The sequence below is a fragment of the Mirounga angustirostris genome, unplaced genomic scaffold (genome assembly GCF_029215605.1).
Source record: "Mirounga angustirostris isolate CCGP_5_RB_7025 unplaced genomic scaffold, mMirAng1.0.hap1 SCAF_4, whole genome shotgun sequence".
NCBI lineage: Eukaryota > Metazoa > Chordata > Mammalia > Carnivora > Phocidae > Mirounga > Mirounga angustirostris.
Window position 1 is genome coordinate 13,284,831 of NW_026991712.1, and position 26,691 is coordinate 13,311,521.

The 26,691-nt window shown below is 49.1% G+C and overlaps 1 protein-coding gene across 1 annotated transcript in view; it reads right to left on the reverse strand.

The window, feature by feature from the left end:
- LOC123858718 (uncharacterized) overlaps positions 1 to 26,691 on the reverse strand; it is a 180,283-nt gene that overhangs the window by 69,043 nt on the left and 84,549 nt on the right. The window contains exon 4 of the mRNA XM_064587442.1: positions 25,645 to 25,768. The gene's annotated coding sequence lies outside the window, so the exon portion shown is untranslated. The remainder of the gene's footprint in view (positions 1 to 25,644; positions 25,769 to 26,691) is intronic.

A 26,691-nucleotide genomic window follows, 5' to 3' on the forward strand; every position in this document is an offset into this window, starting at 1 on the left:
GTCTATGGAAATCCCTGGGTCTTGGGATTTTAGGTAAACTTTTAAATTTTATCCTTTGTCCTTTTCTGACTTATTCTGTGTTTTTCATAATTAATAAGCATTCCTACCTAGTAGCGTCTAAGGCGGGAAATGGCAAACTACGGCATTCGGGCCAAATCTGACCACCACCTGCGTGTGTTTGGCACATGAACTAAGGATGGTTTGGAGATTTTTTTTAGTGGTCAGGAGGAAAAAAAAAAAAAAATCAGAGTAAGAATAGCATTTTGTGACACATGATGATTATCTGAAGTTCACATTTCAGTGTGCAAAAATAAAGCTTTATGGGGAGCACAGTATTGTCCATGGCTGTTTTTGTGTGGCAATGGCACAGGGTAGCTGCCACGGAGACCGCATGGACCGCACGGTCCTAAATATCTGCTCTCTGGCTATTCTCATAGACCAGTCTGCAGACCCTGGTCTAAGGCCTCGCCTGCTCTGGAAACCTCCGTAAGACCACTGGCTAGAGTGGCAGCTCCCCAGGGTTCTATGGCTCACACTCGACTACAACGCACAATCCTCACTACTCTTGGGATTCCGTATTGTGAATTTGCCTACTCGCCAAAATTTATCTGGAACCCCCAATACACGGCCGTTTCCCAGTCATTTTCAGATATTCCCAGAGCGGCAAAAAAACTTGAGTTGTCTGGGCGCCTGGGTGGCTCATGTGGTTAAGCGACTGCCTTCGGCTCAGGTCACGATCCCAGAGTCCCAGGATCGAGTCCCACATCGGGCTCCCTGCTCGGCGGAGAGTCTGCTTCTCCCTCTAACCCTACCCCCTCTTGCGCTCTCTCTCTCACTCTCTCTCTCTCTAATAAATAAATTAAAAAAAAAAAAAAAACTTGAGTTGTCTGACTCGCATGTTCCCAGCTGAGGCTGGACAAGGTGACAACGCTCTGCTCCTGGTTTCAGCTCTCGTACTGTAAAGAACTATCTCTTCTGAGGTCTGTGTGGTGCCACATTTTCCTCATTTTTGTGCTTCTTTTGTTGGTGGTTTCGCTGTTTAAAAGAGCCTCTAAGCCCAGTGCCTGAATGCTGTGTAGTGTTCCCGAGCACAGAGGCTGTGATGTGCCTTCTGGAGAAAAGATACGTGTGAGAAAAAGCTTCATTCAGACCCTGAGATACAGTGCTGCTGGCCATGAGTTCAATGCCAATGCATCAACAATACATACTGAAGAAGATGCCTTTGAATAGAAACACACATAAAACAAGGTCATGTATTGATTGGTCAACGAAAATGTTGTGGTTTGAGGCACCCAGACCCTGACCCTCTATTTCCCCCTGGGGCAATGATTCGGTATTCACTAACTCCGTGTTTGCCTCCATTTTATACAACAGAACTATGGCAACTAATGAGACTCAACTATACTTGCTTTCAGGATCCATCCTATCACCACCTTAGTTCCCACCAAACCACAAGCTCCTTGGGGCCAGGGACTGTGACTTGACACCACCGAATCTGCCATGCCCCCCTTCACCTACCCCATGGTGAGGCCCAGAGCAGGGCAGAGTAGGAAGGGCCTATGCTCCCCTCCAAGCTCCCTCCACAAACCCGAACCTCATGATCCTCTTAGAGAATGGGGATCATCCTGGTACCTGCCTTGGGTTGTTGAGAGGACTCAGTGAGCCAGCACAGGTAAGCACTTGACTCCTGGGCCCCTGTGAGCACCTGGTGAGCTGTTCTTGAGAAACTTCCAAAGAAGATGCCCCTTTTCTTTCTCAGAGAACTGTCACTATGCTTGACCACACTCTTCCAAAAAACCCCTTTCCACACATTGAACCCAACCCCCCTTGTAGACTCTGCTGAGTTCTCAGTAGAAACAGCTAGAAAGGAAAAGCAAGTAGCCACACAGCCCCGTAGGAACCATCATGAACTTGTCAATCCATCAACAGTTTTTGGCAAAGTACTGCGACAGACACGGGAAGAGCCCGACCTCTCTCTCCCTAATCTCATCCCCAAATGTCAAACGTGCCACCAACGTAGGAGTTTACAAAGTAGCCTGTGAAGAAAAATATACATTAACCTGTAAGGTGAAGCTACGTTAAACAAGAGTAGGGGGAAATAGTACACATAATAAAGGGCAGAATTTGTAGTACACACAATACTCGGGTGTGTTCATAAACCCAAACTTACACTTCTGCAACACTAAAGGAAGGTATTTATGGCAGAAGTGCTCACCGGTGCCCCTCCTAGAGCTCACTTACGCCCAGGGAGGGGTCACCTTGGCAGGGACGACATTTCTCACCTGCTCGCTTCTAAGGAGGGATGATGTGCCCAGCTCTCACCAGAAGAATGCAAGGACAGTTACTAGATGCCACTTCCAGACGAGGTGTTTAGGAAGTGGGTGTCCTTCTCGACCTTCCCTTCCCTCCTCTGCCAGCTAGGTTAGATTTCAAGGTCACTGAAGGGATGGCAGACCAAGAGCATGGAACACACTTGAGTCTTCCGATCACTGCAGAAGAAATGCCAACCACGGACCAGGAACATCCCTGGGGGGCTTGTCTGTAAGAAATGGGCATCTTTTGTGCTGAGCTACTAAATTACTGAGGTTTATTTGTTACAGCATCTAGAGTTACTCAATGGAACAGTCTCACTTTTTTTTTTTTTTGGCTTTGTTGGATGAAAAAACTGGGGCTCAGTGGCAGATTAAACTTGACAAGGTTACACTGCTAATAAGGTGTGATTTCCACTAGTTGCTGAGAAGGTTTCTAAAGCCTATGATCTTTCTGAAAGACCCAGCTGCTGACAAGCTAAGAGCTAAGTGCTCTGAGAGTCCAGATGAAGAAGGGTTTAGGGAAAACACTCTGAAAAGCACAAAGTGCTCTAGAAAGAACCAAGGCACATTTGTCATGAGTTTCCTTGTCCTTGTTCCCTTTGCTTAGCCAGGTTCGGTCCATCCAGAATTTCACTTCCAATGGAAGCAGAGAAAGCAAATGTGGTCGCAGACATACCTAATGACTCTCAAAGCCTTCTTATGACTTTGAAATGGGCTGAAAGAGTCCATCCTTCCCACCCACCACGTGCCCTCCCCCGCCCCCCACCCCCAGCCCCAGTCTGTACTCTGGGTTCAGTTTATTATGAGCACTGCCCGTGGCCAGACACGGCCGGGCTGCCTTACAGAAGCCGAAGAAGAAATGAGTACTAGCTGTGACAGGGAAGCTAGATGTGCAGACGGGGGCATTTCGAGGCCTTCACTTCCCTGCTCACAATTAGTCAGCTTCTAGCAGTGATGAGAAGCTGAGGATGTCACAAATAGTGACCTTCGCTGACAGCTCCTATGAGGAAGGACTCTCCAAGGTGCTTGTGGATTCACAACATTAGCCAACCTTCTGCTCAGAGCTGAGGACAATTCCCAGGGAAAAGGTATTTCGTCCGTCTAGCTACTCTCCAGGCTTTCGATGTGGACCTACTGTGCATCAGGCAGTGACCTAAACCAAAGTGAGACACAAGTCCTCAGCCCAAAAACCCGGGTTGGCTGACAGACACACACATGCTTCCAACCCACACACTGTCAAGGGCCCACTGTCCCATGAGACCCATTCTTCAGAGCAGCCGCGATGGTCCAAACCTATGTGCACTTGTATGTCCGTCTTTCCCACAAGAAGGTAAAGGTCTTTTCATCTTTGTGGCCCCATGTTACGCACAGGTTCTCAGGGTGTGTTGCCTGAACTGAACTGAACCAAGGGAAGGAAGGGAGGAAGGGAGGGAGGGAGGGAGGGAGGACAGAAGGAAGGAAGAAAGGAAGGAAGGACAGACCCTGGAAATATAAAAATGAACAAAATGCTTTTCCTAAGCCCAAGGCAATGATTGTAGATTAATACTGAGGGTGGACAGGTAAGGAATCACAGTGAGTCCAAGGACATCAGATGTGTAAAATAAAGCAATAATGGAGAAGTCATTAGCTCTGGCAGGAGCAGTCTCCCCGCAACGAGTAGACATGAATTAGGACCGTTTGATTTGTTACACATTCCACAGCATCCCGGCCTGCCTCACCATAGCATCCCCCTGCACATTATTATAATCTTTGTTCATCATCTGTCCCCTTCAAAGACAAAATTCCCCAAGGAGCAGAGACGGCTTCTCTCTTGTCCGTTCCCCAGCACCCGGAAGTGCTTGATAATCATTTGTGGAACAGATATATCCGATTAGAGACAAACACACATTATAATCCCCTAATAGATACAGATAGAGCTACGGGTGCTGGGCTTACACACAGGACAAAGTGGCTAACTGTGCCCTGAAGGAAACAGCAACATTCTATACATACACATAACTTGCGGCTACCAGAGTGATAACAACCGGTCTCATGGACCAGTCGTGGTCCCCAGAGTGAATGCTCACAGAGTCTCATGAGGACGTTAGCATCATTATTCCACAGAGGAAGAGAGGGGTGGAGGCACTGAGAAGAGAAGGTGGCAGGCCCCAGGTCACAGAGCTAGTAAACACGAGAGTTATGTGACTTCACATGGTGTCCCACTAGAGCACAACCTCAGGAGAGTCAGAGGGAAGGAGAAATGAAGTCACTCCTGCAAAGCAGACAGCCACCAGCACTGGGCTAGGCGGACCCTGGGCACAGAGCAGACACCAGCCTTCATGCCTCATCACAATCCCCAGTGAACCTGCACGGCTCAAGTGTGCCCCCAGCAACACCAGTTCGCTGATTCTCAACCACTTCTAAAAACACCAAAGCCCAGAACCCTCCCCAGACCAATTAAAGCCTAGTTGAGAAGGTGAGGGGTAAGGGGGCACAGGAATTGGATACCGGTATTTTTTGCAAGCTCCTGGGTGACTATGGCACGCAGACAGGGCTGAGGACCTCTGGCTGAGGCATCTGCAAACAGGGCTCTGGCAAGAGGAACTGCCAAGAGGTTGCTGGAAATCAGGTGTCAGTACAAGAAAGAATGGCTTGACTATTTCCCTGGATGAATCATTTATTCACCTGTGACCATATCCTGAAACAGGGTCCCTGTCAACTCTGCCTGTGGCCCAGAATGGTGGGCTCAGCAGTGCCAAGGTGGGAGGCTCCCCACAAGTGCTCGGGGAGGATGCCCATCACCTGCAAACCTAACGCTCTGCCCTGTAGCAGCTGGAGACCTTGCAAAAGTCACTCGACTCTCTAAGCGTGTTTGCTCATCTGCGAAATGGGAATAAGCATGTTGCAATGATGAAAGGGGATATGGATGCTGAAGAATTCACTAAGCTGAAAAACAAACACAACCAGAAAAACAGCACTTAAATAGAAAGCGTTACCACTGCCAACTTGGAGGAAGTCGGGTCGAGTGGTGGGTAGAGCAGAGATCTGGGTTCAAGCCTGGCTTGGCCTTTATTGTGGAGTCAAGAAACTACTCTGTGCACATTCCTCTATGGTGGTCCACAGCACAGCAATGGCTCGTCTACTCATTCTCTCATTCATCAAGTTGTACTGGGCTTCCACCAAGAGGTTGTTAGATGAATCAAATGACATAATACGTATGAATATGCTTTGGAAATTGTAATCTGCTCTACAAAGGTGAGGCTATTGTTCCTGTGTGTAATGATTAACCACAGGCTCATGGGCTTCCGGGTCTACAGGGACCTTACAGGGTCGCATCACAGTGGGATGCTCGAATTTCTCCCACCCTAGTCCCCCTCAGTCCAGTGTGACCTCTCATGGATCTCACCGGCAATGAGACCATGTGTGCTGTCTGAGACCACTCAGTCCACCCAGAGGGTCTCCATTTCCTTTTTCTCCATTGAGATGTCTGCCTGTTCTCTCCACTTCTCCTTCTTAGTTCTGATCTTTGGGGCCATATAAGACACACCAGAGCTACTGTCATTCTTCCTGCATTTCTCATTGGAGACAACCATCATGAATGTCTACCTCCACCTTCCAACTCCCCCCACCCCCTTCTGTGGGAAGCTGGGGCAGTGCGAGTCCCCTGTCTCCATCAGCTTGGGCTGCTACAACAAAAAACTAGAGACTGGGTGGGCTTAACCAACAGAAATTTATTTTCTTACAGTTCTGGAAACAGAAGTCCAAGATCGAGGTGCTGAGAGGCATAGGTTCTTCTGAGGCTTTTCTCTTGGGGCCCCACTCTCATGACTCCATCTACCCCCAATCACCTCCCCAAGAGTCCATCTCCAAATACCATCACCTTGGGGGTTAGGACTTCACCATATAAATTTGGGGGGTGGGGGGACACGATTCAGTCCACAACACATCCCCCCAAAAGGTCCTCTTGCTAAGCAGAAGCAAATCTTCTTCAGACATTGAGTACCCACAATGCCTACAAAGCATTAGTTATATCCGTGGAGAAAACAAATAGGAATTACCTGCCCTCAAGACACTTCTGGTCGAAAGAGGATCTCTATCTACACATAAGAGGTCCTTGCACCATCAGAAAGAATGGGCCATAAGCCAGGGATAGGAAGAGAGTCAAAGAGGTCAGGGGAAGAAAACATAGCCCTGCCCTTCAACTAGCTTTTATTATAGAGGTGGTGAGTCCTGCGCTGAAATCAGGACACGCTCATTCATTCACCACTGACTGAGCACCTTCTCTCGCTTACAAGGATCCCTGCTACAAGCCGCAGATGTAGCCATGAGCAGAGCAGATACGCCAGCAGCCTCTACAGAACTGAATTCTGTGTTCTGCTACAGACATGCGATCCTTCCAGGTGGGATGAGTCAGGCCAGACCTCTGCACCCCTGGTCCCGAGCACAATGCCGCACCCCAAGTAGATGCTTAATGACATATCTCATCAAATAACAGCGAAAACGAAGACCTCTCCAAAGTCAGCCTTTATCATCAGAGGTAATTAATTGGTACTTGCTCAAGCATGGCCACGTGCCTTCCTAAATGCCAGATCCCTGATTATTAAGAAGAGCCAAGGGCCCCAGGGGTCCCAGAGAGCTGAGCCCTCAAAACCACCGTGACGCCGTTCTTGTGCAGACAGAGAGCAAACAGGACTGGACTGGCCTTCTGATGACGACTCACAACCAAAATCTCAAGCCTCAGTGACAGGTTCAATCCTGGAAAAATGGAATTTGAAGAAGCTGGCTCCTGTGTCGCTGCCCACTGGACCACAGGTCTTGGGGGAGGGCTGATGACTCCCACCCGAGCATCAATGCAAGTGTCATGAAGGAGGAAGACCTTCCACAGCTCTCAAGAGCAAGGCCACAATGTGAAGATCACTGAGACAACTGTTGCATTCAGTAAACCGGGTCTGCCTTCAGCTACTTGAAGTGGCAGCTGAGAAAGGACACAGTTTAGGGTATCTGCACTGTGCATCCTTGATGGGCAGGATGTCCAAAGAAGCTTCCATCGGAGCCCAGAAAAGCAGTTACAGGGCACCAGCTTGAACAAAGTGTAACTTCTCCTTCTGGGTTCCTGTCAATCTCCCCCAACGTTTAGGGAGAGATTCTCGCTGTTCAGCCTTGGAAGCACTTTTCCCTTTCCAGTTGACTTTCCTGAAATCATGCCTTACTGAGCTATGGTTCTTACTCAACTCTACTTCCTATGCCAGAATCTTACTGACAAGAAATTTAAAAGGACTGGGTGCCAAAATACCCAGCCCGACACTTGTTTTTAGGTTTAGCATACTTTTATACTAAAACATTTTACACTAATATTTATCCTAACATTAATGTAATATTAAAATATTTCATGCTAAAATATTACATATTTTTAGTTCACATAGAGTTGGGATGCTACATGGGTGCCTGGGTGGCTCAGTTGGTTAAGCGACTGCCTTCGGCTCAGGTCATGATCCTGGAGTCCCGGGATCGAGTCCCACATCGGGCTCCCTGCTCAGCAGGGGGTCTGCTTCTCCCTCTGCCCTCTTCCCTCTTGTGCTCTCTGTCTCTCATTCTCTCTCTCTCAAATAAATAAATAAAATCTTTAAAAAAAAAAAAGAATTAGGATGCTACAGTGTGACTTCCCCTTGGTCATTTCAAACACTGAAGACATTTGCCTGGATATCTATGTTTACGCTGCTCACATCCACGCACAATACAACAGGACGGGCACAACCATTGCTTTTGTCAGATTTGCCAAGTGTTAGATTTTTTTACATGTATTTCTCAGAATATATATACACATATAGGCAGTCCCCAACTTATGATGGTCTGACTTATGATTTTTTTGACTTTATGATGGTGTGAAAGCAATATGCATAGAGTGGAAAGCGTACTTGGAATTTTGCATTTGGATCTTTTCCCGGGCTAGGGACATGGGGTATGAGCCTCTCTCGTGGTGCTGGGTAGCTGCCCCAGTGCCAGTCAGCTAGCAATCTCAAGGGTCAACAACTGATAAACTGACAACCATTCTGTTTGTCACTTTCAGTACAGTAGTCAATAAATTACATGAGATATTGAACACTTTCTCAAACAGGCTGTCCATTAGGTGATTTTGCCCAATTAGAGGCTAATGCATGTGTTCTAGGCACGTTTAAGGTAGGCTAAACAAGCTATGATGTTCAGTAGGTAGGTTAGGTGTATTACATGCATTTTTTACTTAAGATATTTCAACTTAATGATAAGTTTTACGTGGATATAATCCCACTGTAGGTCAAGAAAGAACTGTATACACACACACATAAAGAATAGGCCCTTCAATGAAGCAAATGTTTTAAAAGACTGAGATACTTTGTTATGTGATGGTTTTATTGTAGCTAAAACAATTTCTGATCACAGAATTTCTGAAAATTTTGTCATTTCTTTTACCATACTTACTGGAAGACGATGATTCTTTTTGTTCAAAGACTGAACTTTTCCCCTTCTTTTCCATAGCCTTTGGTTGAAAAAAAAACAACAACAAAACTTTCTACTAATGAAGTAAGCAGAAAGCTAATATTTTATATGCTTTTCAGCTGTGTAATTTAATATTGGGATACTTCATTATTAGCTTATGTCATTGATAAAGTGGTGATGTGTATGAATATTAGTTCAACCATATATTTATAATGTCTGGGAAGATGCAGCTATAATGCTGTGGGAGAAATAATTTGGCAGTGTTCACTTGCTTGCAAAAACCTAGTGCTAGAGCTTAACTATCTAAGTGCACACGGAAATGAAAAGAACACACAGAATGGACTTAGCTTTTGACTCCTAGACAAACCTGTGGATTTCAGGCCCCCATCCCACAGTGAGCTCCTAAGCCTCATTGGGTGGCTGCAGCATAAAGCCTGGGAGTGCTCAGCATTTTGTCCAGCACAGTGAGAGCTGCATAAAAACACTTATAGATTCTATTTTTATTATCATCACCATCATTTATAATAATTACCAAGAGAACCATCCACGGAAGCGCCATGCCAGAACAAGGCGAAGAACCTAGAACACAAAAGTGGGGTCAGCATCTAGGAGCTGCAAGAAGTCATGGGGCAGCCCAGTGAGCAGAAGGAAACAAACAGAAACCATTCTGGAGAATAAACCCAAAAGGAGTAAGGGACAGGATGGGGCAGGGGACAGGTACTAATCCAGTGAGCCCACCAGAGCCTGTAGGGCACTCCTTTTGCATCAGTTTCCTCCCTGATAAACTGGAACAGTGTTACCTAGTAGTGGGGAGATTACATTAGTTAACTTGTAATAGCTCATAGTACACAGCAGAGCTTCAAGAGATGTTACTTTTGTTCCTGCTTCTCCCTTCTTGAATCAAGGAGCATTGGCTCTAAAACGCGAAAACTAACCTATACATAAACATACACCCAAGTAAATGAAATTGTACATGAACTACAAAGCCTAGTGATCATTAAAAGTCCCCGGGAGGAACTGATCACGGTTCACTAATTAACTGGGTTTGGAGATACCAAGCACCACTTAACTAATCATTGCTCCTTAGAGGAGCAAATATGACGACTGTCACTTGGCAAATTTATAATTTATACTCCTCTGGGAAGACTGGAAGAATATGCACTTAGGAATCAAGTTCTCCCCTAAAGTTTTCAAGGATGAACAATTGCCAGTTTCCTTGGATAAAGGTAAGATGAGTCAGCTGGTTTCATGGTTAACCAGCATGGACTGCAGCCCCACCCCCACCCCCATGCATCTCCAACCTACAGATTTGTTAAGGATCAGACGGAGGAAAGCGGAGAGTGGACTGAAAAATGGGTGAGGGTTCACTAGGTAAGACCTTTTGCTCGGCACTCCCTGTGTGCAGGAACATGTAACAGAGACTGAGTTGGATGGGGGTTATCAGAACTAAACACACATGTGCAGAAGCACACCCACACACAACCCATGTGCTCACGACTCTTCCATTCTAGTAGTAAAACATGCTCTTTGTTTAAAAAAAAGGAAAAGTCAAAGTCAAAGCTCCCACTTTCTCACACCTTCCAATCACAGTTCCCAGAAATGTCTGTTAACAAAAAGTACAGACCCTTCTCAGAATTTCTCCCATATGTTGATGAATAGGCATATGCCCCTATTGTTCTGTATGATTTTATAAAAGCGGGCTAACTCTATGCAAAAAGTACGACCATTCTTCAATTAATTGATTATGGACACCTTTCCATATTAGTATATATAAATTTATCTTATTTGTACTTAAATTGTTTTTTTTTTTAACTTTTCATTTTAAAATAATTCCACACTTCCAAAAAGAGTTTACAACTATAGTGAATTTCCATGGCCTTGCAATTTCTCAGTATGGATGTCTTGTGTAACCACAGTACAATTACCAAATTTTATCAAGAAATTAACATGAACATGATACTATTGCTTAATTTTTACCAATAGTGTCTTTCCCAACCCAGAATCCAATCCTGGGTCACATATGGCATTTACCTGCCATGTCCCTTTAGTCTCCTTCAACCTAGAATCATTCCTCAGTCTTGCTTTGTCTTTCATTTTTGAAGAGTACCAAGCAGCTATTTTGTAGAAATGTCCCTCAGTTTGGTTCTGTCGGCTATTTCCTCATTATTAATTTGAGCGTATGGGCTTCTGGCAAGAATCCCACTGAAGGAGTGGCTGACTCCAGGGCTGGGGGAGGGACAGACAAGATGAGACTAGAACATCTTGTGGTGCCAAAAAGTAAGGCAATGCTCAAAAAACGATGTCAAAAGGACAAAGAGCTCAACATGAAGGGCACCCCAGTGGCCAGATCTAGAAAAAACTGAGCAAAAAAATAATTGCTGTTATCGATAGTAACCAATATAATAAAAATGCATGAGTTCCAACCAATATGAATAGTTCAATTTTTTTTGAGTGGAAAAGAAAGGAAAGCTCTGCCTTACATTAGAATCCCAATTGATAAATACAGAAATAATGATGAGACAGACAACTGTTTGGCAAGCACCAACAGTTGAACAGTTTCAAGCAAATAATCAATGATGGGTGCTAAAATTAGTCAGGTACAAGTAAGATGAGAAACCCACTATTAACATAGTTTCAAAGTATCTCCAGACAAGATAGTAAGATGAGAAACCCACTATTAACATAGTTTCAAAGTATCTCCAGACAAGATACTTACTAATAATAAAGAGAAAAATAATAACTTTACAGTGGAGAAACCGGCCAGACACCAGGTTGACCTTCATCAAGTGATCAAGGTCGATATCCTCAGGGATGGGACAAACCAACACCATGTACCTCCTGATCTGATGCACTGGGGAGGACACGACAGCTCACTCTTCTTGGTGCCTGCTGAGCAGGACATGGTCCAGCAGTGAGGCTTTCTTCCGGGGTCTGCCATTTTATCAATGCCATCACCGGAGTATCGTTCGCAACTTGTTTTATTGTTTCTCCAGGCCCGACTCATCAGAAGTGCACCCACTCTACACATTAAGAGGTCCTGCCAAAACTTCCCTCAACAAAGTTGGTCTGATTCATCACCACCTTGTCCCCCCGGGCGCTGCAGGAGAGTACCCACTTTCTCTTGCCAACATTCATCGCTACAACTTGCAGAACCCGATGCAGGAGCTAAGGAAACTGGCTCTGGCTGCATCAGCCGGGACAAGATGCTGGAAGCAGGAGCCAAGAGAACAAGGAGCCTGGGTGCATCTGGCCAGGGAGGTATTTTCGGAGGGTTAACAAGGGCAGGGCTCCGGGCCAAGCAGGACTCCGGGCCAAGCAGGACTCAACAGCATGTACACTTATACACATACAAAAAAATACCAGGGAAAAGGGCTCTAACGTAGCTGCAGGATGCCACACTCATGTGCTACTGGGGAAGGACTCAAGAGCTTGAATTTGCACCAATGCCCACTGGGCCTCAGCTCCTGACTTCATGATAACAAGTCTCAAACAATACTGATGTGGTAATGAAGTTTCCCAATCAAACCTGCTAATGCTAACTGCCAACCTTTGTGTTGTGTTTTATAACCCACTTCACATCACTTTATGGACATTTCATAACAACGGTGAGAAAAGCTTTATTCCCTTTACAGGTAACAAAGAGCAGACACTCGGTGAGAGGAAGTTAACTGGGCCAGAGTCCAACAGCGAGGGGAGGAGAGAGGCAGCTGGTTATGTGGAAGCCTAGGTCAGAGCTCATCTGGAGAGCAGTGCTTCTCCCGGCCTGGACTGGTAAGGTGCTGAGGGCCCACAGACACTCACTCTCCTCCCCTCCACAGCCACCTGATGAGGCCGGCACCATCACTGGCTTCATTTTGCAAGAAGGAAAAACTGGGATTTCGCCGAAGTCCTTGCCAACAGTAAGGGACAGGCTGAGGACTCGCACTGGGTCATGCGACCTGTAGGCCCGTGTTCCTATGGCGGTGCTGCCGGGGCTCTTCTCTACGACTTCCAAGACCTGGCTTCCTGCTGACTGCGCTCTGGGCAGTGGGCAGCGAGGGGCAAAGCAGAGCTTGTTCATGCTGCCTCCCACCTCCTGAGATGAAGAAAGGGCGAGAAAGGGGAAGCACCGGCCACGGGGGCCAAAGCCCTCCCTTCTCCCCGACACGATCCACCCAATACACTCTCGGTCATGATCACCTACTGTATACACGCTGGCTGGACTCCACAGCCCTGCTTTACGAGATAGTCTGCAGCAAGACAAATCCATGAACACAAACCCAAACGACAGCTCAATACCCGACAGTGACATCAGTGATGATAAAGCAGAGGGCTGAGAAAGACAGGGTGCAGGAGGCCTCAGAGAGGGCGGTGCCTACAGTGACCCCTCACAGCCCCCCTGCCTCATTGGGGCAGGGGTGAAGGAGCCAATCCTGCAGGGCAGAGGCGGCGGGGGGAGGGTTGGATGTGGGCAGAAGGGAAGACTGCTGGCAGCTACTAAGCACCCACTTAGTGATCTCACTTACCCTTTCCCAACAACCCCCTAGGCAGGCATTATCCCCATGAGGACAGTGAGAAATGAGAGAGGCAGCTAGTATTTGGAAAGGGAGGCTCAGAGAGGGTGGTTAACTTGCCCAAGGCATCCAGGCACTGATGTTAAAACAAAATAAAATACAAAGTGATGAAAATGCCAGGATAAAAACCAGGTGTAGCTGGAACTCAAGTTGGGGTCTAACCAGGCTCCAGGTTTTCTCTGTAATTCACAAGAGCCAAGGACACTGGACTGTATAAGAAAATCCAGAAGATGGGACCTGCTATGGACTGAATTGTGTCTCCCTGGAAATGCATATGTTGAAGTCCCAATCCCCAGTGTGACTGTATTTGGAGACAAGGTCTTTATGGAGGTAAAGAGGGACAAATGAGGTCATAAAGGTGGAGCCCGGATCCAAGAGGACTAGTCTACTTATACAAAGAGACACCACAGAGCCTGTGTACTCTCTCTCTCTCTCTCCGCGAGGAAGAAAGAAGGTGCCCATCTGCGTGCCAGCAACAGATTCTTCACCAGAAACTGAATCAGCTGCACCTTGATCTTGGACTCCCCAGTGTCAGAACTTCGAGAAAATAAATTTCCTGCTGTTTAAGCCACCCAGTCTATGGTCTTTTGTTATGGCCGCCCAAGGTGACTGCGACTTGGCCAGTCTATACATCAGACAGTATGGCCTGATTACTGTGTTCTTTTGAGTATGCCCTCATCGCTCGTGTTTGAGCACAGCCCCCAAATTCTGCATAAGTATTTGTTTGTCATTTATACACACAAATGCCTGTAATATTAGAAAATATACAAAAACGAAGCTATTTTCTAAGAAGGGAATAAAATAAAAATAGGAGCTGTAACATTTTCTTCTTATGCCCTGTTTTGGGTTGAACTGTGTCTCAAGAAAGGTATGTTATAGTCCTAACCCCCCAGTACCTGTGAATGTGAGCTTATTTGATATTGGGTCTTTGTAGAAGTAGTCAAGTGAAGATGAAGTCATCTTGGATTAGGGTGGACCTAATCCTTACAAGAAGAGGGAAATCTGAATACAGACACACCACAGAGAAGCCCACGGGAGGCTTAAGTCAGGGACAGGAGAGATGCAGCCACAAGCCAACAAAGGCCAAGGACTGCCAGATGCTGCCAGGAGCTCGGAGAAGAGGAAGGACTCTTCCCTAGAATCCTCAGAGGCGCACGGTCCTGCTGACGCCTTGATTTCAGGCTTCTGACCTGAAGAACTGAGAGAGAATAAACTTCTGTTGTTTTCAGCCACCTAGCCAGTGGTCCTTTGTTACGGCAGCCCCTGCAAACTAGTACACACTGCCAAGAGTCCACACAGCCCACTCTGGAATGTTCTGAATCAGGAAGGTAAAGTGTAAAGCACTATAAGGAAAATGGAATGCACATACAAAGGCCAGTTTTTGCTACGGCTGACCATCGTCATGATCATACTCAATGAGCATTATCGAGGAATATCGATTTATAACCAAGCACACTGCCCCTGAAGGGGGACAAGGACTCCAGCCAGACTTACCGTGTACAGGCTCGGCAGTGGATTGACAAAAGCACTGTCACCGTGCCCCGTCAGGATGGCGAATGCAGACCAGGGTATTGGGGCAAGGGGCAAATCACGGGAGGAGAGCTGGCCCCGAAACGGGGTCAAGGAGACACTCCTCAGTAAGCAGCCATGGGGAGCAGGAAGGGTCGCAGGAAGCAGCCTTCTGCAGGGTCACGGCACAGAGGAAATTCCCCAAGAAGCCCCGGCCCACGTCTTCTCCCCAGGCCAGCCTCACTTCCCCGTCAGCGCTGCCCCAGTCTGTTTGGACAAGGCTGTTTCCACCCCACACGGGCACACGCCCCTGCAGACACAGAGGAGCCCAGCACACCCTGGGGACCGGTGCCCGCGGCGGAAAACCCAAAGCATCACCCACCCTGCTCAGCAGGCTGTGGAGACGGACCACCGGCGAGCCCCCCGGGAGTGCCCGTGGTCGTGGGTGGCGGCAGGAGGAGGTGAAGACAGCCAGCGACTGACACAGAGTGCGCAGGTGGGCGGTGGGGGGGCCCACTCGGGGCCTCGAGGTCACAAGTTTGGAAACCTGCTTCCAGCTCAGTTGAGCGAAGGAGACAGGAGTGGGAAATACAAAAATACACCTTGTGCATTAATCAGGGTTCGACCCAGAAGAGGCAGAATTTCAGATTAAAGAGCCATTTACTGAAAAGGCCAAAGGGGGACCCTGAAGCATCCGAGAAATAGTGGCTGCATAGAACAGTGCACCCCCTTAGGGATGGGGCGGAAGAGTGGGATGATGAGAAGTCCGGCAGGCCCTGGGTGGGGGGGTTCTTGGCTGGGGGTGTCATCTCTGAGAACAGCCAGTGAGGCTGGTTCCCGGAGGATGGGACCAAAAGGAACCTGTGCAAGCTGGAAGCCACCATTGCCCTGAGACCAAGTGCTGCCCCCGTCACCACGTCAGGAACAGGGGTGAATAGCAAGGTGCAAGGCCTTCCACCCTCCCAGGCTTCCGGTCCCCCTGGAGCCATCAGATGTGGCCACAGTGGGCCTGCAGTGCTTCAGGGCTAGAATCAGAAGCCGTGGGCTGGTCACTGCTTGGTCACTGCTCCCTCAACACCGGGCACACACAGGGGCAAGAGTCAAAAGGCTTACAACCGCTCAGGCACAGACCCTGGGCAACCCGACAGGACACTGACCTGAGCCGGGCAGCCAGGCCGGTACGTCACACCAGGAGTCCCGGCTCCTCGTCGGCCCCGTGTGCCGTCCAGTTCCCCACCAATCCCACCAGGCCCACACCACTGACTCCCATCGCCTGCCTGGCCCCGGAGACACATGAGTTTGGGATAGCTGGTGGAAAAGGGGAGCCGGGAGGGCATCCCGCACTGGACACGAATGCCTTCATTCCCCTTCGGTATGCCGCAAATTCTAAGAAAGCCAGACATGTCTTGTCCACTGCTTTAGTCCCCTGACAAACTCACGAACCAAATGGCTGAGCCCTTTCTCTGGTTTGGGGGGGCTGTGTGAGTCCCTGCTGAGGTGACACAGGATTTCCCTCAAGGGTTTGGTCTACTTAGGAGAGGCAGACACGCAAGAGTTCAATTAAAAAAACGAAAAAGGGGGGATGGACATATTCTGATGTGGTAAGGCCAGGGGGCTCAGGAGTGTGGGAGGAGAGGGCATGCAGCAGGGGTGACATTGGAAAGCGTCCTGCAGGAGGCCAGGAAGGCCAAGGGGCCGGGAAGGGCACAGAGGCCCAGGGAGAGATGAGCAAGGCTGATGTGCATGTGATGGCGTCCTGGTCTACACGCACTCTGGGCAGGACCCATCTCTGAGTCTCTGTCCGCCTGTGGCCAGGAGACCACAGTACCCACAGGGAAAAGTCCAGTGTTCTCAGCCACAGCTCTCTGCCCATGTGGACCTTTGGACCTCACCATTCATCACCTCCTCTTGCCAATCAATGTGGCCAGAAAAAATAAGCCTGTTCGATAGTGTGGGAGTGCGGTAATGGATTATAGCTGGGACATCCGCTGAATTCACGGTTAGCTTAATATAGATCCAGATGGATATGTATAAAAATATTTATACACAAGTGGGTATACGAGGGTTAGTATACACACATGTATTTCATCACTGTCACTGAGAAGGCCTAGAAGGAGTGACATCCCAGCAGCCATGAGCACATCTGGCACCCACACCTTGGTTTCTAATACCATTCCCTGATAAAACAAACTGGGCTCCTTGGGGAAATGGCTGATTCTAGATCTGGGGCAGGAAATATACAAGGAGTGCCAGAAAGTAAGGAAATGCTCAAAAACAAGCAAACAAGCAAGCAACTAAACAGAAACTCCCACAATAATGGGAGGCATGTCAAAATAATGGAGGGGGGAGGCGGGGAGAGGTATGTTAAAAGGACATAGGAGCCCACAGAAAGAGCTCCCAATGGCCAAAGCTGGAAAAGCATGTGCAAATAAAGTCATACTGGATTATAATCCAATGTATATATTCAATATCCATGATGCCATATTGAGATATATCAATATAGATGGAGTGGAGGGAAATCTCCCATGGAGAAGACTTCCACATAGTTCATGTAACAACTCCACCACCAAGGGGGAGCATGGTCTCCCACTCCCTAAGTGTAGGCTGTATATAGTGACATCCATCCAAGCACAGTGGGGAAGGTGAGGCAGGGAGAGTATATTACAATGGAGAAATCTGACAAGAGGCAACATAGCCAGGTGGTCAAGGTCAACATTAACAGTGATAACTCATGTGATAGTGTATCACTTGATATGATGTGATGAAAATAGCACTTTACACCTGGGGTCTTCCTTCCCAAGGCCATGATCCCAGTCTACTCTGGGAAAAACATCAGACAAGTCCTAATTGAGGGACAATCTACAAAGTACCTGACCAGTACTCTTCAAAACTGTCAAGGTCATCAGAAACAAGGGAAGTCTGAGAAACTGTCACAGCCAAGAGAGGCCTAAAGAAAGACAAGACTAGATAGAGCGGATGGGATCCCTGGACAGTAAAAGGAGTATCAGGTAAAAAGTAAGGAAATCTAAAAAATAAGTATAAACTGTAGTTAGTAATAGTGAATCGATATTGGTCATTCATCGTAACAAATGTGCCACCCTAACGTAAGATGTTCATAGCAGGGAAAACAAGTGTGCAGTATGTGGGACCATTCAGAAGGACTGTCACAATTTTCTGGTAAAATAGAAAACTGTTCTAAAAATAAATTTTGCTTAAAAACGTGTGTGAAGGATATGGATGGGAGAGTGTAAGCACAGGGAGTACAGGTAAAAACGATGACCCCTGGAAAATTTGCTTCGATTTCTGCTCCTGTGATGATTCTCCGACGCTGCCTTCCGCCCCCACTGGGGACAATCAGGTTCAAAGACCCAAAACAAATGGCCAATGAATATGTCAGCTCAACGGCCACAGGTGGAATGTCTCAGGTGCCTCTGAAGAGCCAGACCACAATGTCATTTGGTGCTAAGAACAGCTCACTCGGCAGAGGAGGAAACCAAGGCTCAGAAGCACCAAGAGCCTTCTTCCCAGCCCAGGGCTGGCAGGTGGCAAAGCAGAGACCAAGGCTCAGGTCTCCTCCCGGGGTCCCTTCTGCTACAGGTCCCCTGCCGAGGTCCCAATTCCCTCCCATCCCAGCAGGGGCAGGGGCAGACACTCAGAGAAGAAGCAAGCTCAGAGAGGATGGCACTTAAATTGGTTTTTCTTTTTTCTTTTTCCTCTTATTTTTATTTGTATGAAATTTTCCTTAATCCAACCTTTTTAAAGGTCCCTTCCCCATCTGATTTCCCACAGGCATGAAGGCGGGGTGCCTCTGGTCTGCAACAGCAGAAAAATGGCCATATGAGTCCTTGAGGCCGAACACTGTAAGATGCTGGAACGGGTCAATTCCTGCGTTTTAATAAAGGTTTCATCTTTGCAGGGAAGTTTAAAAAAAAAGGCCAGCTTGCATCCATCCCACTGATGGGTGTTTTCTTCCCAAAGGCACCCACCACGACTAGCTCTGCCAGAGTGACAAAACGGGAGAGAAAATGGCTTGGAGCAGAAGAATGTGAATTCCCAGCAAGCTGGTCATTCGTCAGAGAGACCATAGGGACCCAGAAGGCAGCAGTGTAGGGCTTCTGGAAGCCACCCACATTCCAGAGGAGCCAGGCCACGAGACAGCTGTGTGCCACGTGGGGCTGTCACTTCACCCATCACAAACCAAGGATCAAACCCACTGGAGCCAGCCACCCAGACAAACCTGGATCCCAGGGGAGAAGGGAAGGGTTTCTCACCCGGAGAGAATCTGGTGCCCAAGCTGGGAAGTGACTGGAAGGAATAGGGGGCGCATCTGGGGTAAGAGGCACCAAGAGACACACTGGGATGGGCTAACCCAGGATATGGAGCACTTACTGCAATTTAGCAAATGGTTCTCTCATTAGTAAACTCTTCTGAATGTTAGCCTCAAGTTACAAAATAAAAGGAACTTGAAATGATGCAAAGGCCCAGAAGTACTACTCTGCATCACACACATCCCACGGGGAGACGCTTTCATTTATCATCTTGGGTGTGTTCCTCAACCTCCATCCACTCACACGTTTGGAAAAGTAAATGAGATGATAGATGGAAAGGGTTGGGGCGCCTGGGTGGCTCAGTCGGTGAAGCATCCAACTCTTGATTTCAGCTCAAGTCCTGATCTCAGGGTTGTGGGCTCTACGCGGGGCGTGGAGTCTACTGGAGAGTCTCCCTCTTCCTCTACCCCTCCCCCTGCTTGTGTGCACTCTTTCTTCCTCTCTCTCTAAAATAAATAGAATCTTTACGGGGCGCCTGGGTGGCTCAGTCGTTAAGCGTCTGCCTTCAGCTCAGGTCATGATCCCAGGGTCCTGGGATCGAGCCCCGCATCGGGCTCCCTGCTCCGCGGGAAGCCTGCTTCTCCCTCTCCCACCCGCCCTGCTTGTGTTCCCTCTCTCGCTGTGTCTCTCTCTGTCAAATAAATAAAATCTTTAAAAAAATAAAAATAAAAATAAAATAAAATAAAATAAATAGAATCTCTAAAAGAAGATACATATGTATGGAAAGTATCGAGCTACAATTATCATTTGTAGTATTTGTATTTTTACCAAGACACAAGTCCTGTGCCCCAACACCACTTCTACTCCCATAAGGACAGCATCTCGTTCATGGGGCCTCACAGCGCTGATTCAGCCGCCTCTGCTTCCAGGAGCCTGATGCCATGAGCACAGTAGTGTTCATGAAATACCGGATTCTGTGTGAGCAAGGAAGGAAGGACGAGTGATGACTATGAGCAGGGCCCAGCTTGGGGAAGCTCTGCATCAGGACACAGACGGGACAGACAAAAGTAGCTCTTACAGTCCCTCTTGTGGGCACCTCATTTTCAAGATGGGATTGTGACGGTTCAAAGGTGTCAGCCAGGACCCAGCTCTCATAGAGGAGCCTCGGGGCCATGGCAGTCAACCTCCCCATGGCCCGTGGCCCGAGCTGTGCATCCACCATGCATCCAAGTCAGCTCAGGCTGCGTAACAAAACTCCAGAGGGCACACAAGGCTTGCATGACAGACATTGATTTTCTCGCAGCTCTGGAGGCAAGAAGTCTGAGATCCAGGTTCTAGCCCATTCGGTTCCTGATGAGAGATCTCTTTCCAGCATGCAGACAACCACCTTCTTGCTGCATCCTCACATGGCATAGAGAAGAGCGAGCTCTCCCAGCTCTCTGTGTCTCTTCTTATAAGGACGCTAATCTGATCGGATCAGGGTCCCGCCCTTCTGACCTCATTTAAGCTGACTTACTTCCTTCACTCAAACACAAGTATACTGGGGGGGCGGGGGGGGGGTTTGCGGACAGCTTCAGTGTGTGAATCTGGGGGAGATGGGGGGCACACAGACATTTAGGCCATAACACCATGCAAACACAGTTATTTGAATACACTGTCTCCCCCAGCGTGTTTACCTATTGTTGTCTCTCAGAGCTGGGGTGCTACCTGGCTCACGGCAAGGATGTGGAAGAGGGTGGGAGGGAGGAAGGAATCTGCCATATCATGCTGGCCACCACACCAGGTGCTGCAGAGGTGGACCCCAGTGCAGCCCCATTAGCCTCTCCTCCCTTCCCCCAAGAGGCACTCCTGAAAGAAAGATCCTCATCTTCAGAAGAAAAATCTGGGAGACAGAGAAAGGCAGATGGCAGAGAAAAATCACAGGAGAGGCAGACAGACAGACAGACGGAGCAGTGAGGGGCCACAAAGAGACAGTCCAGAGAGCCTGCAGATCAGGTGGGGCAGGCCTGAGTGCCCGGACTCTGAAGATGCAAACTTGAGATGCACCACCAGCCAGCAGGGAGGCCTCACCAGCACCATCTCTCTGAGTCTCCAGGTCATTCATCAGTGAGATACGGTGTCCCAGTCTGCTCAGCCTGCCATTGCAAGACGCCACCAACGGGGTTCCTTAAATAACATCTCTCAAGGTTCCTGGAGGCTGAACGCCCAAGACCTAGGTGCTGGCAGATTTCAGGTCCTGGTTTGCAAAAGACAGTCTTCTGGTTTTGTCCTCACACTGCAGAGAGCAGAGAGAAGTGACTCTCTTCTGGTGTCCCTTTTCTAAGACCCTTAATCCCATCGCTGAGGGCTCTGCCCTCATGACCTCATCACCCCCCAGAGGCCCCGCCTTCTAAGACCACTGCATTCCGGGTTAGGGTTTCAACATATGAATTTTGGGTGGCACAAACATGCAGTCCACGACATCAGGGATCCACAAAGCCAGTCTCCATTTCCAGATGGCCTTCAGAGCAAGAATGGTGGCTTTTCCCTCCTTTACTGCAGACGCCTGCAGAGCGAGATGCTGTAGTTTCTCAGTCCAGACTCGGGGGCAAAGAGACAGGAAAAAGGATGAGGGAGACCTTTATAAACTGAAAGCCCTTAAGCAGACGCAGTGCTTAAGTTGTTTCCCAAAGCCGACTGCGGAGCCCGTGAGAGAGGAGTACTTTCTGCCTTGTTTCCAACTTTCTAGCCCAAACTCAGTGTCCTCAAATTCAGTCGGTCCAAGAAAACATTCCCCAAGCATGTCCTACGTGCCTGTCATGATGCCAACAGCCGGGACCAGAGAGGGAGCAAGACGCACAGCCTTCTCTCAAAATATTTACAGTGCAGGGGAAAGAGCTGATATTCCAGAAAATCAGAGGCTGCTTCTGGAGACAATGAAGCCCACTGGGGACATAACAAGAGCCCAAGTGACAAAGTCTGGCCTTTAATAATAACTGTAATAATGGGGCGCCTGGGTGGCTCAGATGGTTAAGCGTCTGCCTTCAGCTCAGGTCATGATCCCAGGGTCCTGGGATCGAGTCCCGCATCGGGCTCCCTGCTCCTTGGGAGCCTGCTTCTCGCTCTGCCTCTCTCTCTCTCTCCTGAATAAATAAATAAAATCTTAAAAAAAAAAAAAAAAAAAAAAACTGTAATAATGATCACACATGATAACCGCAGTGGTTATCATCCCCGAAAGAGTCCCAGAAGCACTTCTGTTTTCCAGGGGGTGGCGAGAACACCATGCCCTGCCTCTGCCTAAGCCCATGGTGGCACAGCTGAGAAAGCCCAATGTCTGCCGGCACGGCAGGCAGGATCAGAAACAACAAAATTAGGCACATTTCCCTCCAGACTTGCGAATCCCTCTTCTACATTTGCCCTCACACTCTGACATTAATTGAACTCTGTCTCCACTACTAAAAATAAACTCCAGGTCAAATGCAATGAGCCAAAAACCTCAGCATGAAACCACAAGAAATAGAGTAAATAGTAAAATGGGCTAATAGCAGACATGTTTGGGTGAAAATACGTGTTCTGTTTCAAGCCTAGAGTCCCGAGCGGGCCGGGAGCTCTTTCAGTGCTGTAGACAGAGAAATAAATAGCTGTGCCCAAAGACCAGGGCTGGCTCCTGTCCACAGACAGGCAGGCAGGCAGGAGCCCGTGCGTGCCCTCTCCCCCAAAGGTCAGGGCCGGAAGGCAGCCTGAGAACATTGGGCAGGAGCCGAGAGACGCTCCCAGGGGGAGATGGTACCAGGAGGGGAGTCCAAAAGAGCAAGGTGAGGGTCAGAGGGAAGAAGGCAAGCCTGTCTGCATGTCCAAGGAGGGATGGGGATGGGACAATCACCCGTCAGAAGCTAGACAGGCAAGGAGGTGGAGGAGAAGCCAGCAACAAGGGCTCCCTTTTGGCTGAGCCTTTTTTCAGGCCAGCTTTGGGCTCCTCAAGACCGGCCCAAGGGGGGACTGGTCCAGTTTGCAGCTGAGAAATGAGAAGCCTGGAGAGTGGTGAAGGACCTGCCCAGGGTCCCCGGGGGCCTAGGAGGGGGCGCTGGGCGGGGGGGGTGGGAAATGCAGGGGTACTGGTACCTCTGTTCCAGGGCCCAGGCTCACAGACGGCAGGGGTGCAGGCAGACAGGCCCCTAGTGGAATGACGGTGTCCTCAGGATGGGTAGAACCACACACACGAGCACAGCGCGGACGCCTTTCTCGGAGCCCCCAGCACAGACCAGCCCTGCCGGGATGTGTTCAGGATGGAGCGCCTCCGAATCCCAGCATCCAGCCCTGCTCCATCTGCCTACTCCCAGCAGCTGAACTCTGGGGAAACTCCTTTCCAATCACCCCTAGGCAGATCGGTCAGGCCTCTCTTCCATTCACAGAATGCAGGCGACACCACTCACGCTCCCAGCCGCGGCAACAAGAGACGGTTCTCCCAGTCTGCAGCTCGTCCGGCCCAGTGACCGGACTCCCATCTGCCCTTGCCCACACCCCCGATGGGAGCGGCGTGGTCCGACCCTAACGCCAGGGTGATCACACAAGAGGCTGGGGTACATTCACGGTACTCCTGCTTCCGAAGTCGGCTACCTGGATCAGGAGCGTGGGCTCCGGAAACAAAATGCAAGGGACTGGCTGAGCGCTTGAGAGCCGAACAGGCGGCCTGGCAGTGGCACTGAGTGCAGACGAGTTCTGACCCCGAACAGCGGGAAATCAGCTCCTGACACAATGCACCGGGGTGCTGAGCACAGGGTGCACAGGCTCCCCAACTGCAAATCAGCTCGGCTCCTACTAGGATTTCGCTTTCGTGCCACTTCCAAGAGCCTCAAGCTCAGCACCCCCTCTAGAAAGCCCCCGCGGCCCTCCCCTGCCTGTGGGGAGTCTGGAGAACCCCATGTGTGTGTCAGTCTCCCCCGCCTTGAGTGAAGGGCGGGGCCTCAGGCTCACCACCACATCGGTCACGGGACCGCGGGGGACACAGGAGACGAGAGATACAAATGCACTCGGACACATTTAAGGCACAAGAGAAAAGACACAGGGGCACGTGAACACCATCCTCTGCTACCCTCTCACTCCGACTTCCACACCTGGCTTCTCACCGGTCCCCACTTGAACCACGTTTCCTTGTTCCATTGTGATTTATTCTTTTCAACACCTTGTTTTTTTTAAGGAAAAAAATTGCAACTGACCTCATTCTTTGCTCTAAGTCTTTAAGAACTTTCTTCTTATTGGTTCTCTCTCTCTTATTTTCTGCTTCCTCCTTTTTAATTATTCATTCCTCTGCTTTTGCAATATCCACAGTAGTGTCAGGTGGGTGTCGGGTGGGGTGTCAGGATGTAGAAGACAGTCCTTTGCTCTAAACAAGGTCACGAGCAACTGGGGGCATGGGCGTGGGTGGGGGAGAGACATAACAGGGTCTGAGGGAGGCATGCCCTAGATCGCTGGCTGCAGCCTGCGGGAGGAAGTCAGACACTCTGCTCAGGGAAGGGAGGTCTGTGCACCATGCACAAGCCATTTCCCAGACAGACCTGGCGGGAGCTGAAACACAGAGAGAAGAGCAGACCAAGGACTTGGAAAGAGCCTGCTGTGTGGAAGGAACTGTACATGGTGTAGTTAATGAGTTAAAAAAAAAAAAAAAAAAAACCCTGGGGTCCCTGGGCGGTGCAGTTGGTTAAGTGCTGGGACTGTTGGTTTCAGCTCAGGTCGTGATGTCAGGGTCGTGAGATCGAGCCCCACATTGGGCTCTGCGCTCAGCATAGAATCTGCTTGAGATTCTCTCTCTCTCTCTGCCTCCACCCCTCCCGCTTGTGCGCGCTCTCTCTGTCTCAAATAAATAAATCTTAAAAAAGAAAATACCCTCCTGTTTTGGAGCATTTCCTCCTCCATGCCAGGTGGCATGATAAACCATCTCCACTATCTTATTCAATACTCATGACATCCTCTCGAGGCAAGAGCTAATATGATCCCTATCTTACAGATCAGGAAACCAAGGCTTGGAACAGCTGAGTGATCCGCCCAGGGTGAGGCAGGTGGCAAAGCCAGGAAAACCCAGGTCTGCCCAAAACCCCGGGTTTTCACCTCTTCCTTTACCCCAGACAGCTTCTGACTTATGGGACTGAGCGTGCAATGCAAGGGGGCGGGAGAGAGACAGGGATTCCATTCTACGTGCCCCAAGAGGTGCTTTGCTCCCAATGCACCTTCTCATCCTCCCCCAGTGCAGTCCCCACATGACTCAACAGGACAGCTGGAGTATCCGCCACCCTCTGCCAGGAGGAAAGGCATGGGGTATCCACCTAGGAGGTGGTGGGCTCCATCCTCGGCTAGGCACAGAGGGAGACCTCCCAAAGCACAACAGTGAGGCCACCGAATGCTGAGAACCAGGTCCCAGGTGTCAGGGTGAGGTTACGGGAAGCCAGCTTCTCAAACCAGCACAGGAAGCCAGGCCAAGAAGTCAAGAACCACAACCCAACTTGCGGTGCAGGAGATCACCGATTCCAAAGGCAATTTTTTGTTTCATAAAGCTCAAGAGGAGAAATCTCTTACCTTTATTCTCCAAATCCCCAAATGGCCCAGCTTTAGTTCAGGGAAGGACAGTCCCTCTACAGTACCAAATGGATATGTCTATTTTTCAGACTTACAGCACCAAAATCCGAGGTATGACAGGATTCTGTAAATAGGCAAGAAAAGGACAGAGAAGTATTAGTATCAATGCTAACACTAAACAGATTTGTTGAGGGGTTCCATTCATTTGAAAAACACAAAGTGCACACTTACTAAACGCTAAAGGAGAAGCTTCAGAAGAGCAGACATTTACTGAGCAACTATTATGTGCCAAGCCCTATGTTAAGCCATTTATTCCTACGAGACCAGTTTTGATGGCTCTGTATTTCAGAAGTCACATGAGAGGCCAGGCCAGAAAGAGAGCCAGGTCTTCCTGCCTCCCAAACCCCTGCCCATCGATCTCGCTTTCCATCCGCACTAAAGCTTTTTCGTACACCTGAGTCCAGGAACTCTAGGTAGAGGGAAAGGAGAGACATACCTAGTAACGTCACTCTGAGAATGTCCTGTCCCTGGATGTCCAACCCATTCCACAGACGGTGGGGATACTATGAGCCATGGAAGCGGTGTCACATTCACTAGGTTGTAAGATTTATCTGAGCTGCACACTGTCATCTGGCAACATGTGACCAGCAGACATCATGTATTACTCAGGGAACAAAAAATGTCGCTTCACCAGGGTTCTTATCCTAACTGATCATCAGGATGGCTACATGAGGTGGCCAAAACGGGGGGTGAGGGGGGTGGGGGGAGAATGGGGCAAGGAGGCCGCTGCTTGTCTTACCAGCTCTGGAAGGACCTCCTAGGACACCTAGAGCAGAGCCGAATGCTCAGCCGGGTGGGTGCAGACACCAACTTTTCTCCTTCAAGGGGCGGCATAGCACGACCAAAAACCACACTATTGGGGTGCCTTGGTGGCTCAGTTGATTAAGTGTCTGTCTTCGGCTCAGGTCATGATCCCAGGGGTTCCCTGCTCAATGGGGAGTCTGCTTCTCCCTCTGCCTCTGCCCCTCCCACCCCCCGGCTCGTGCA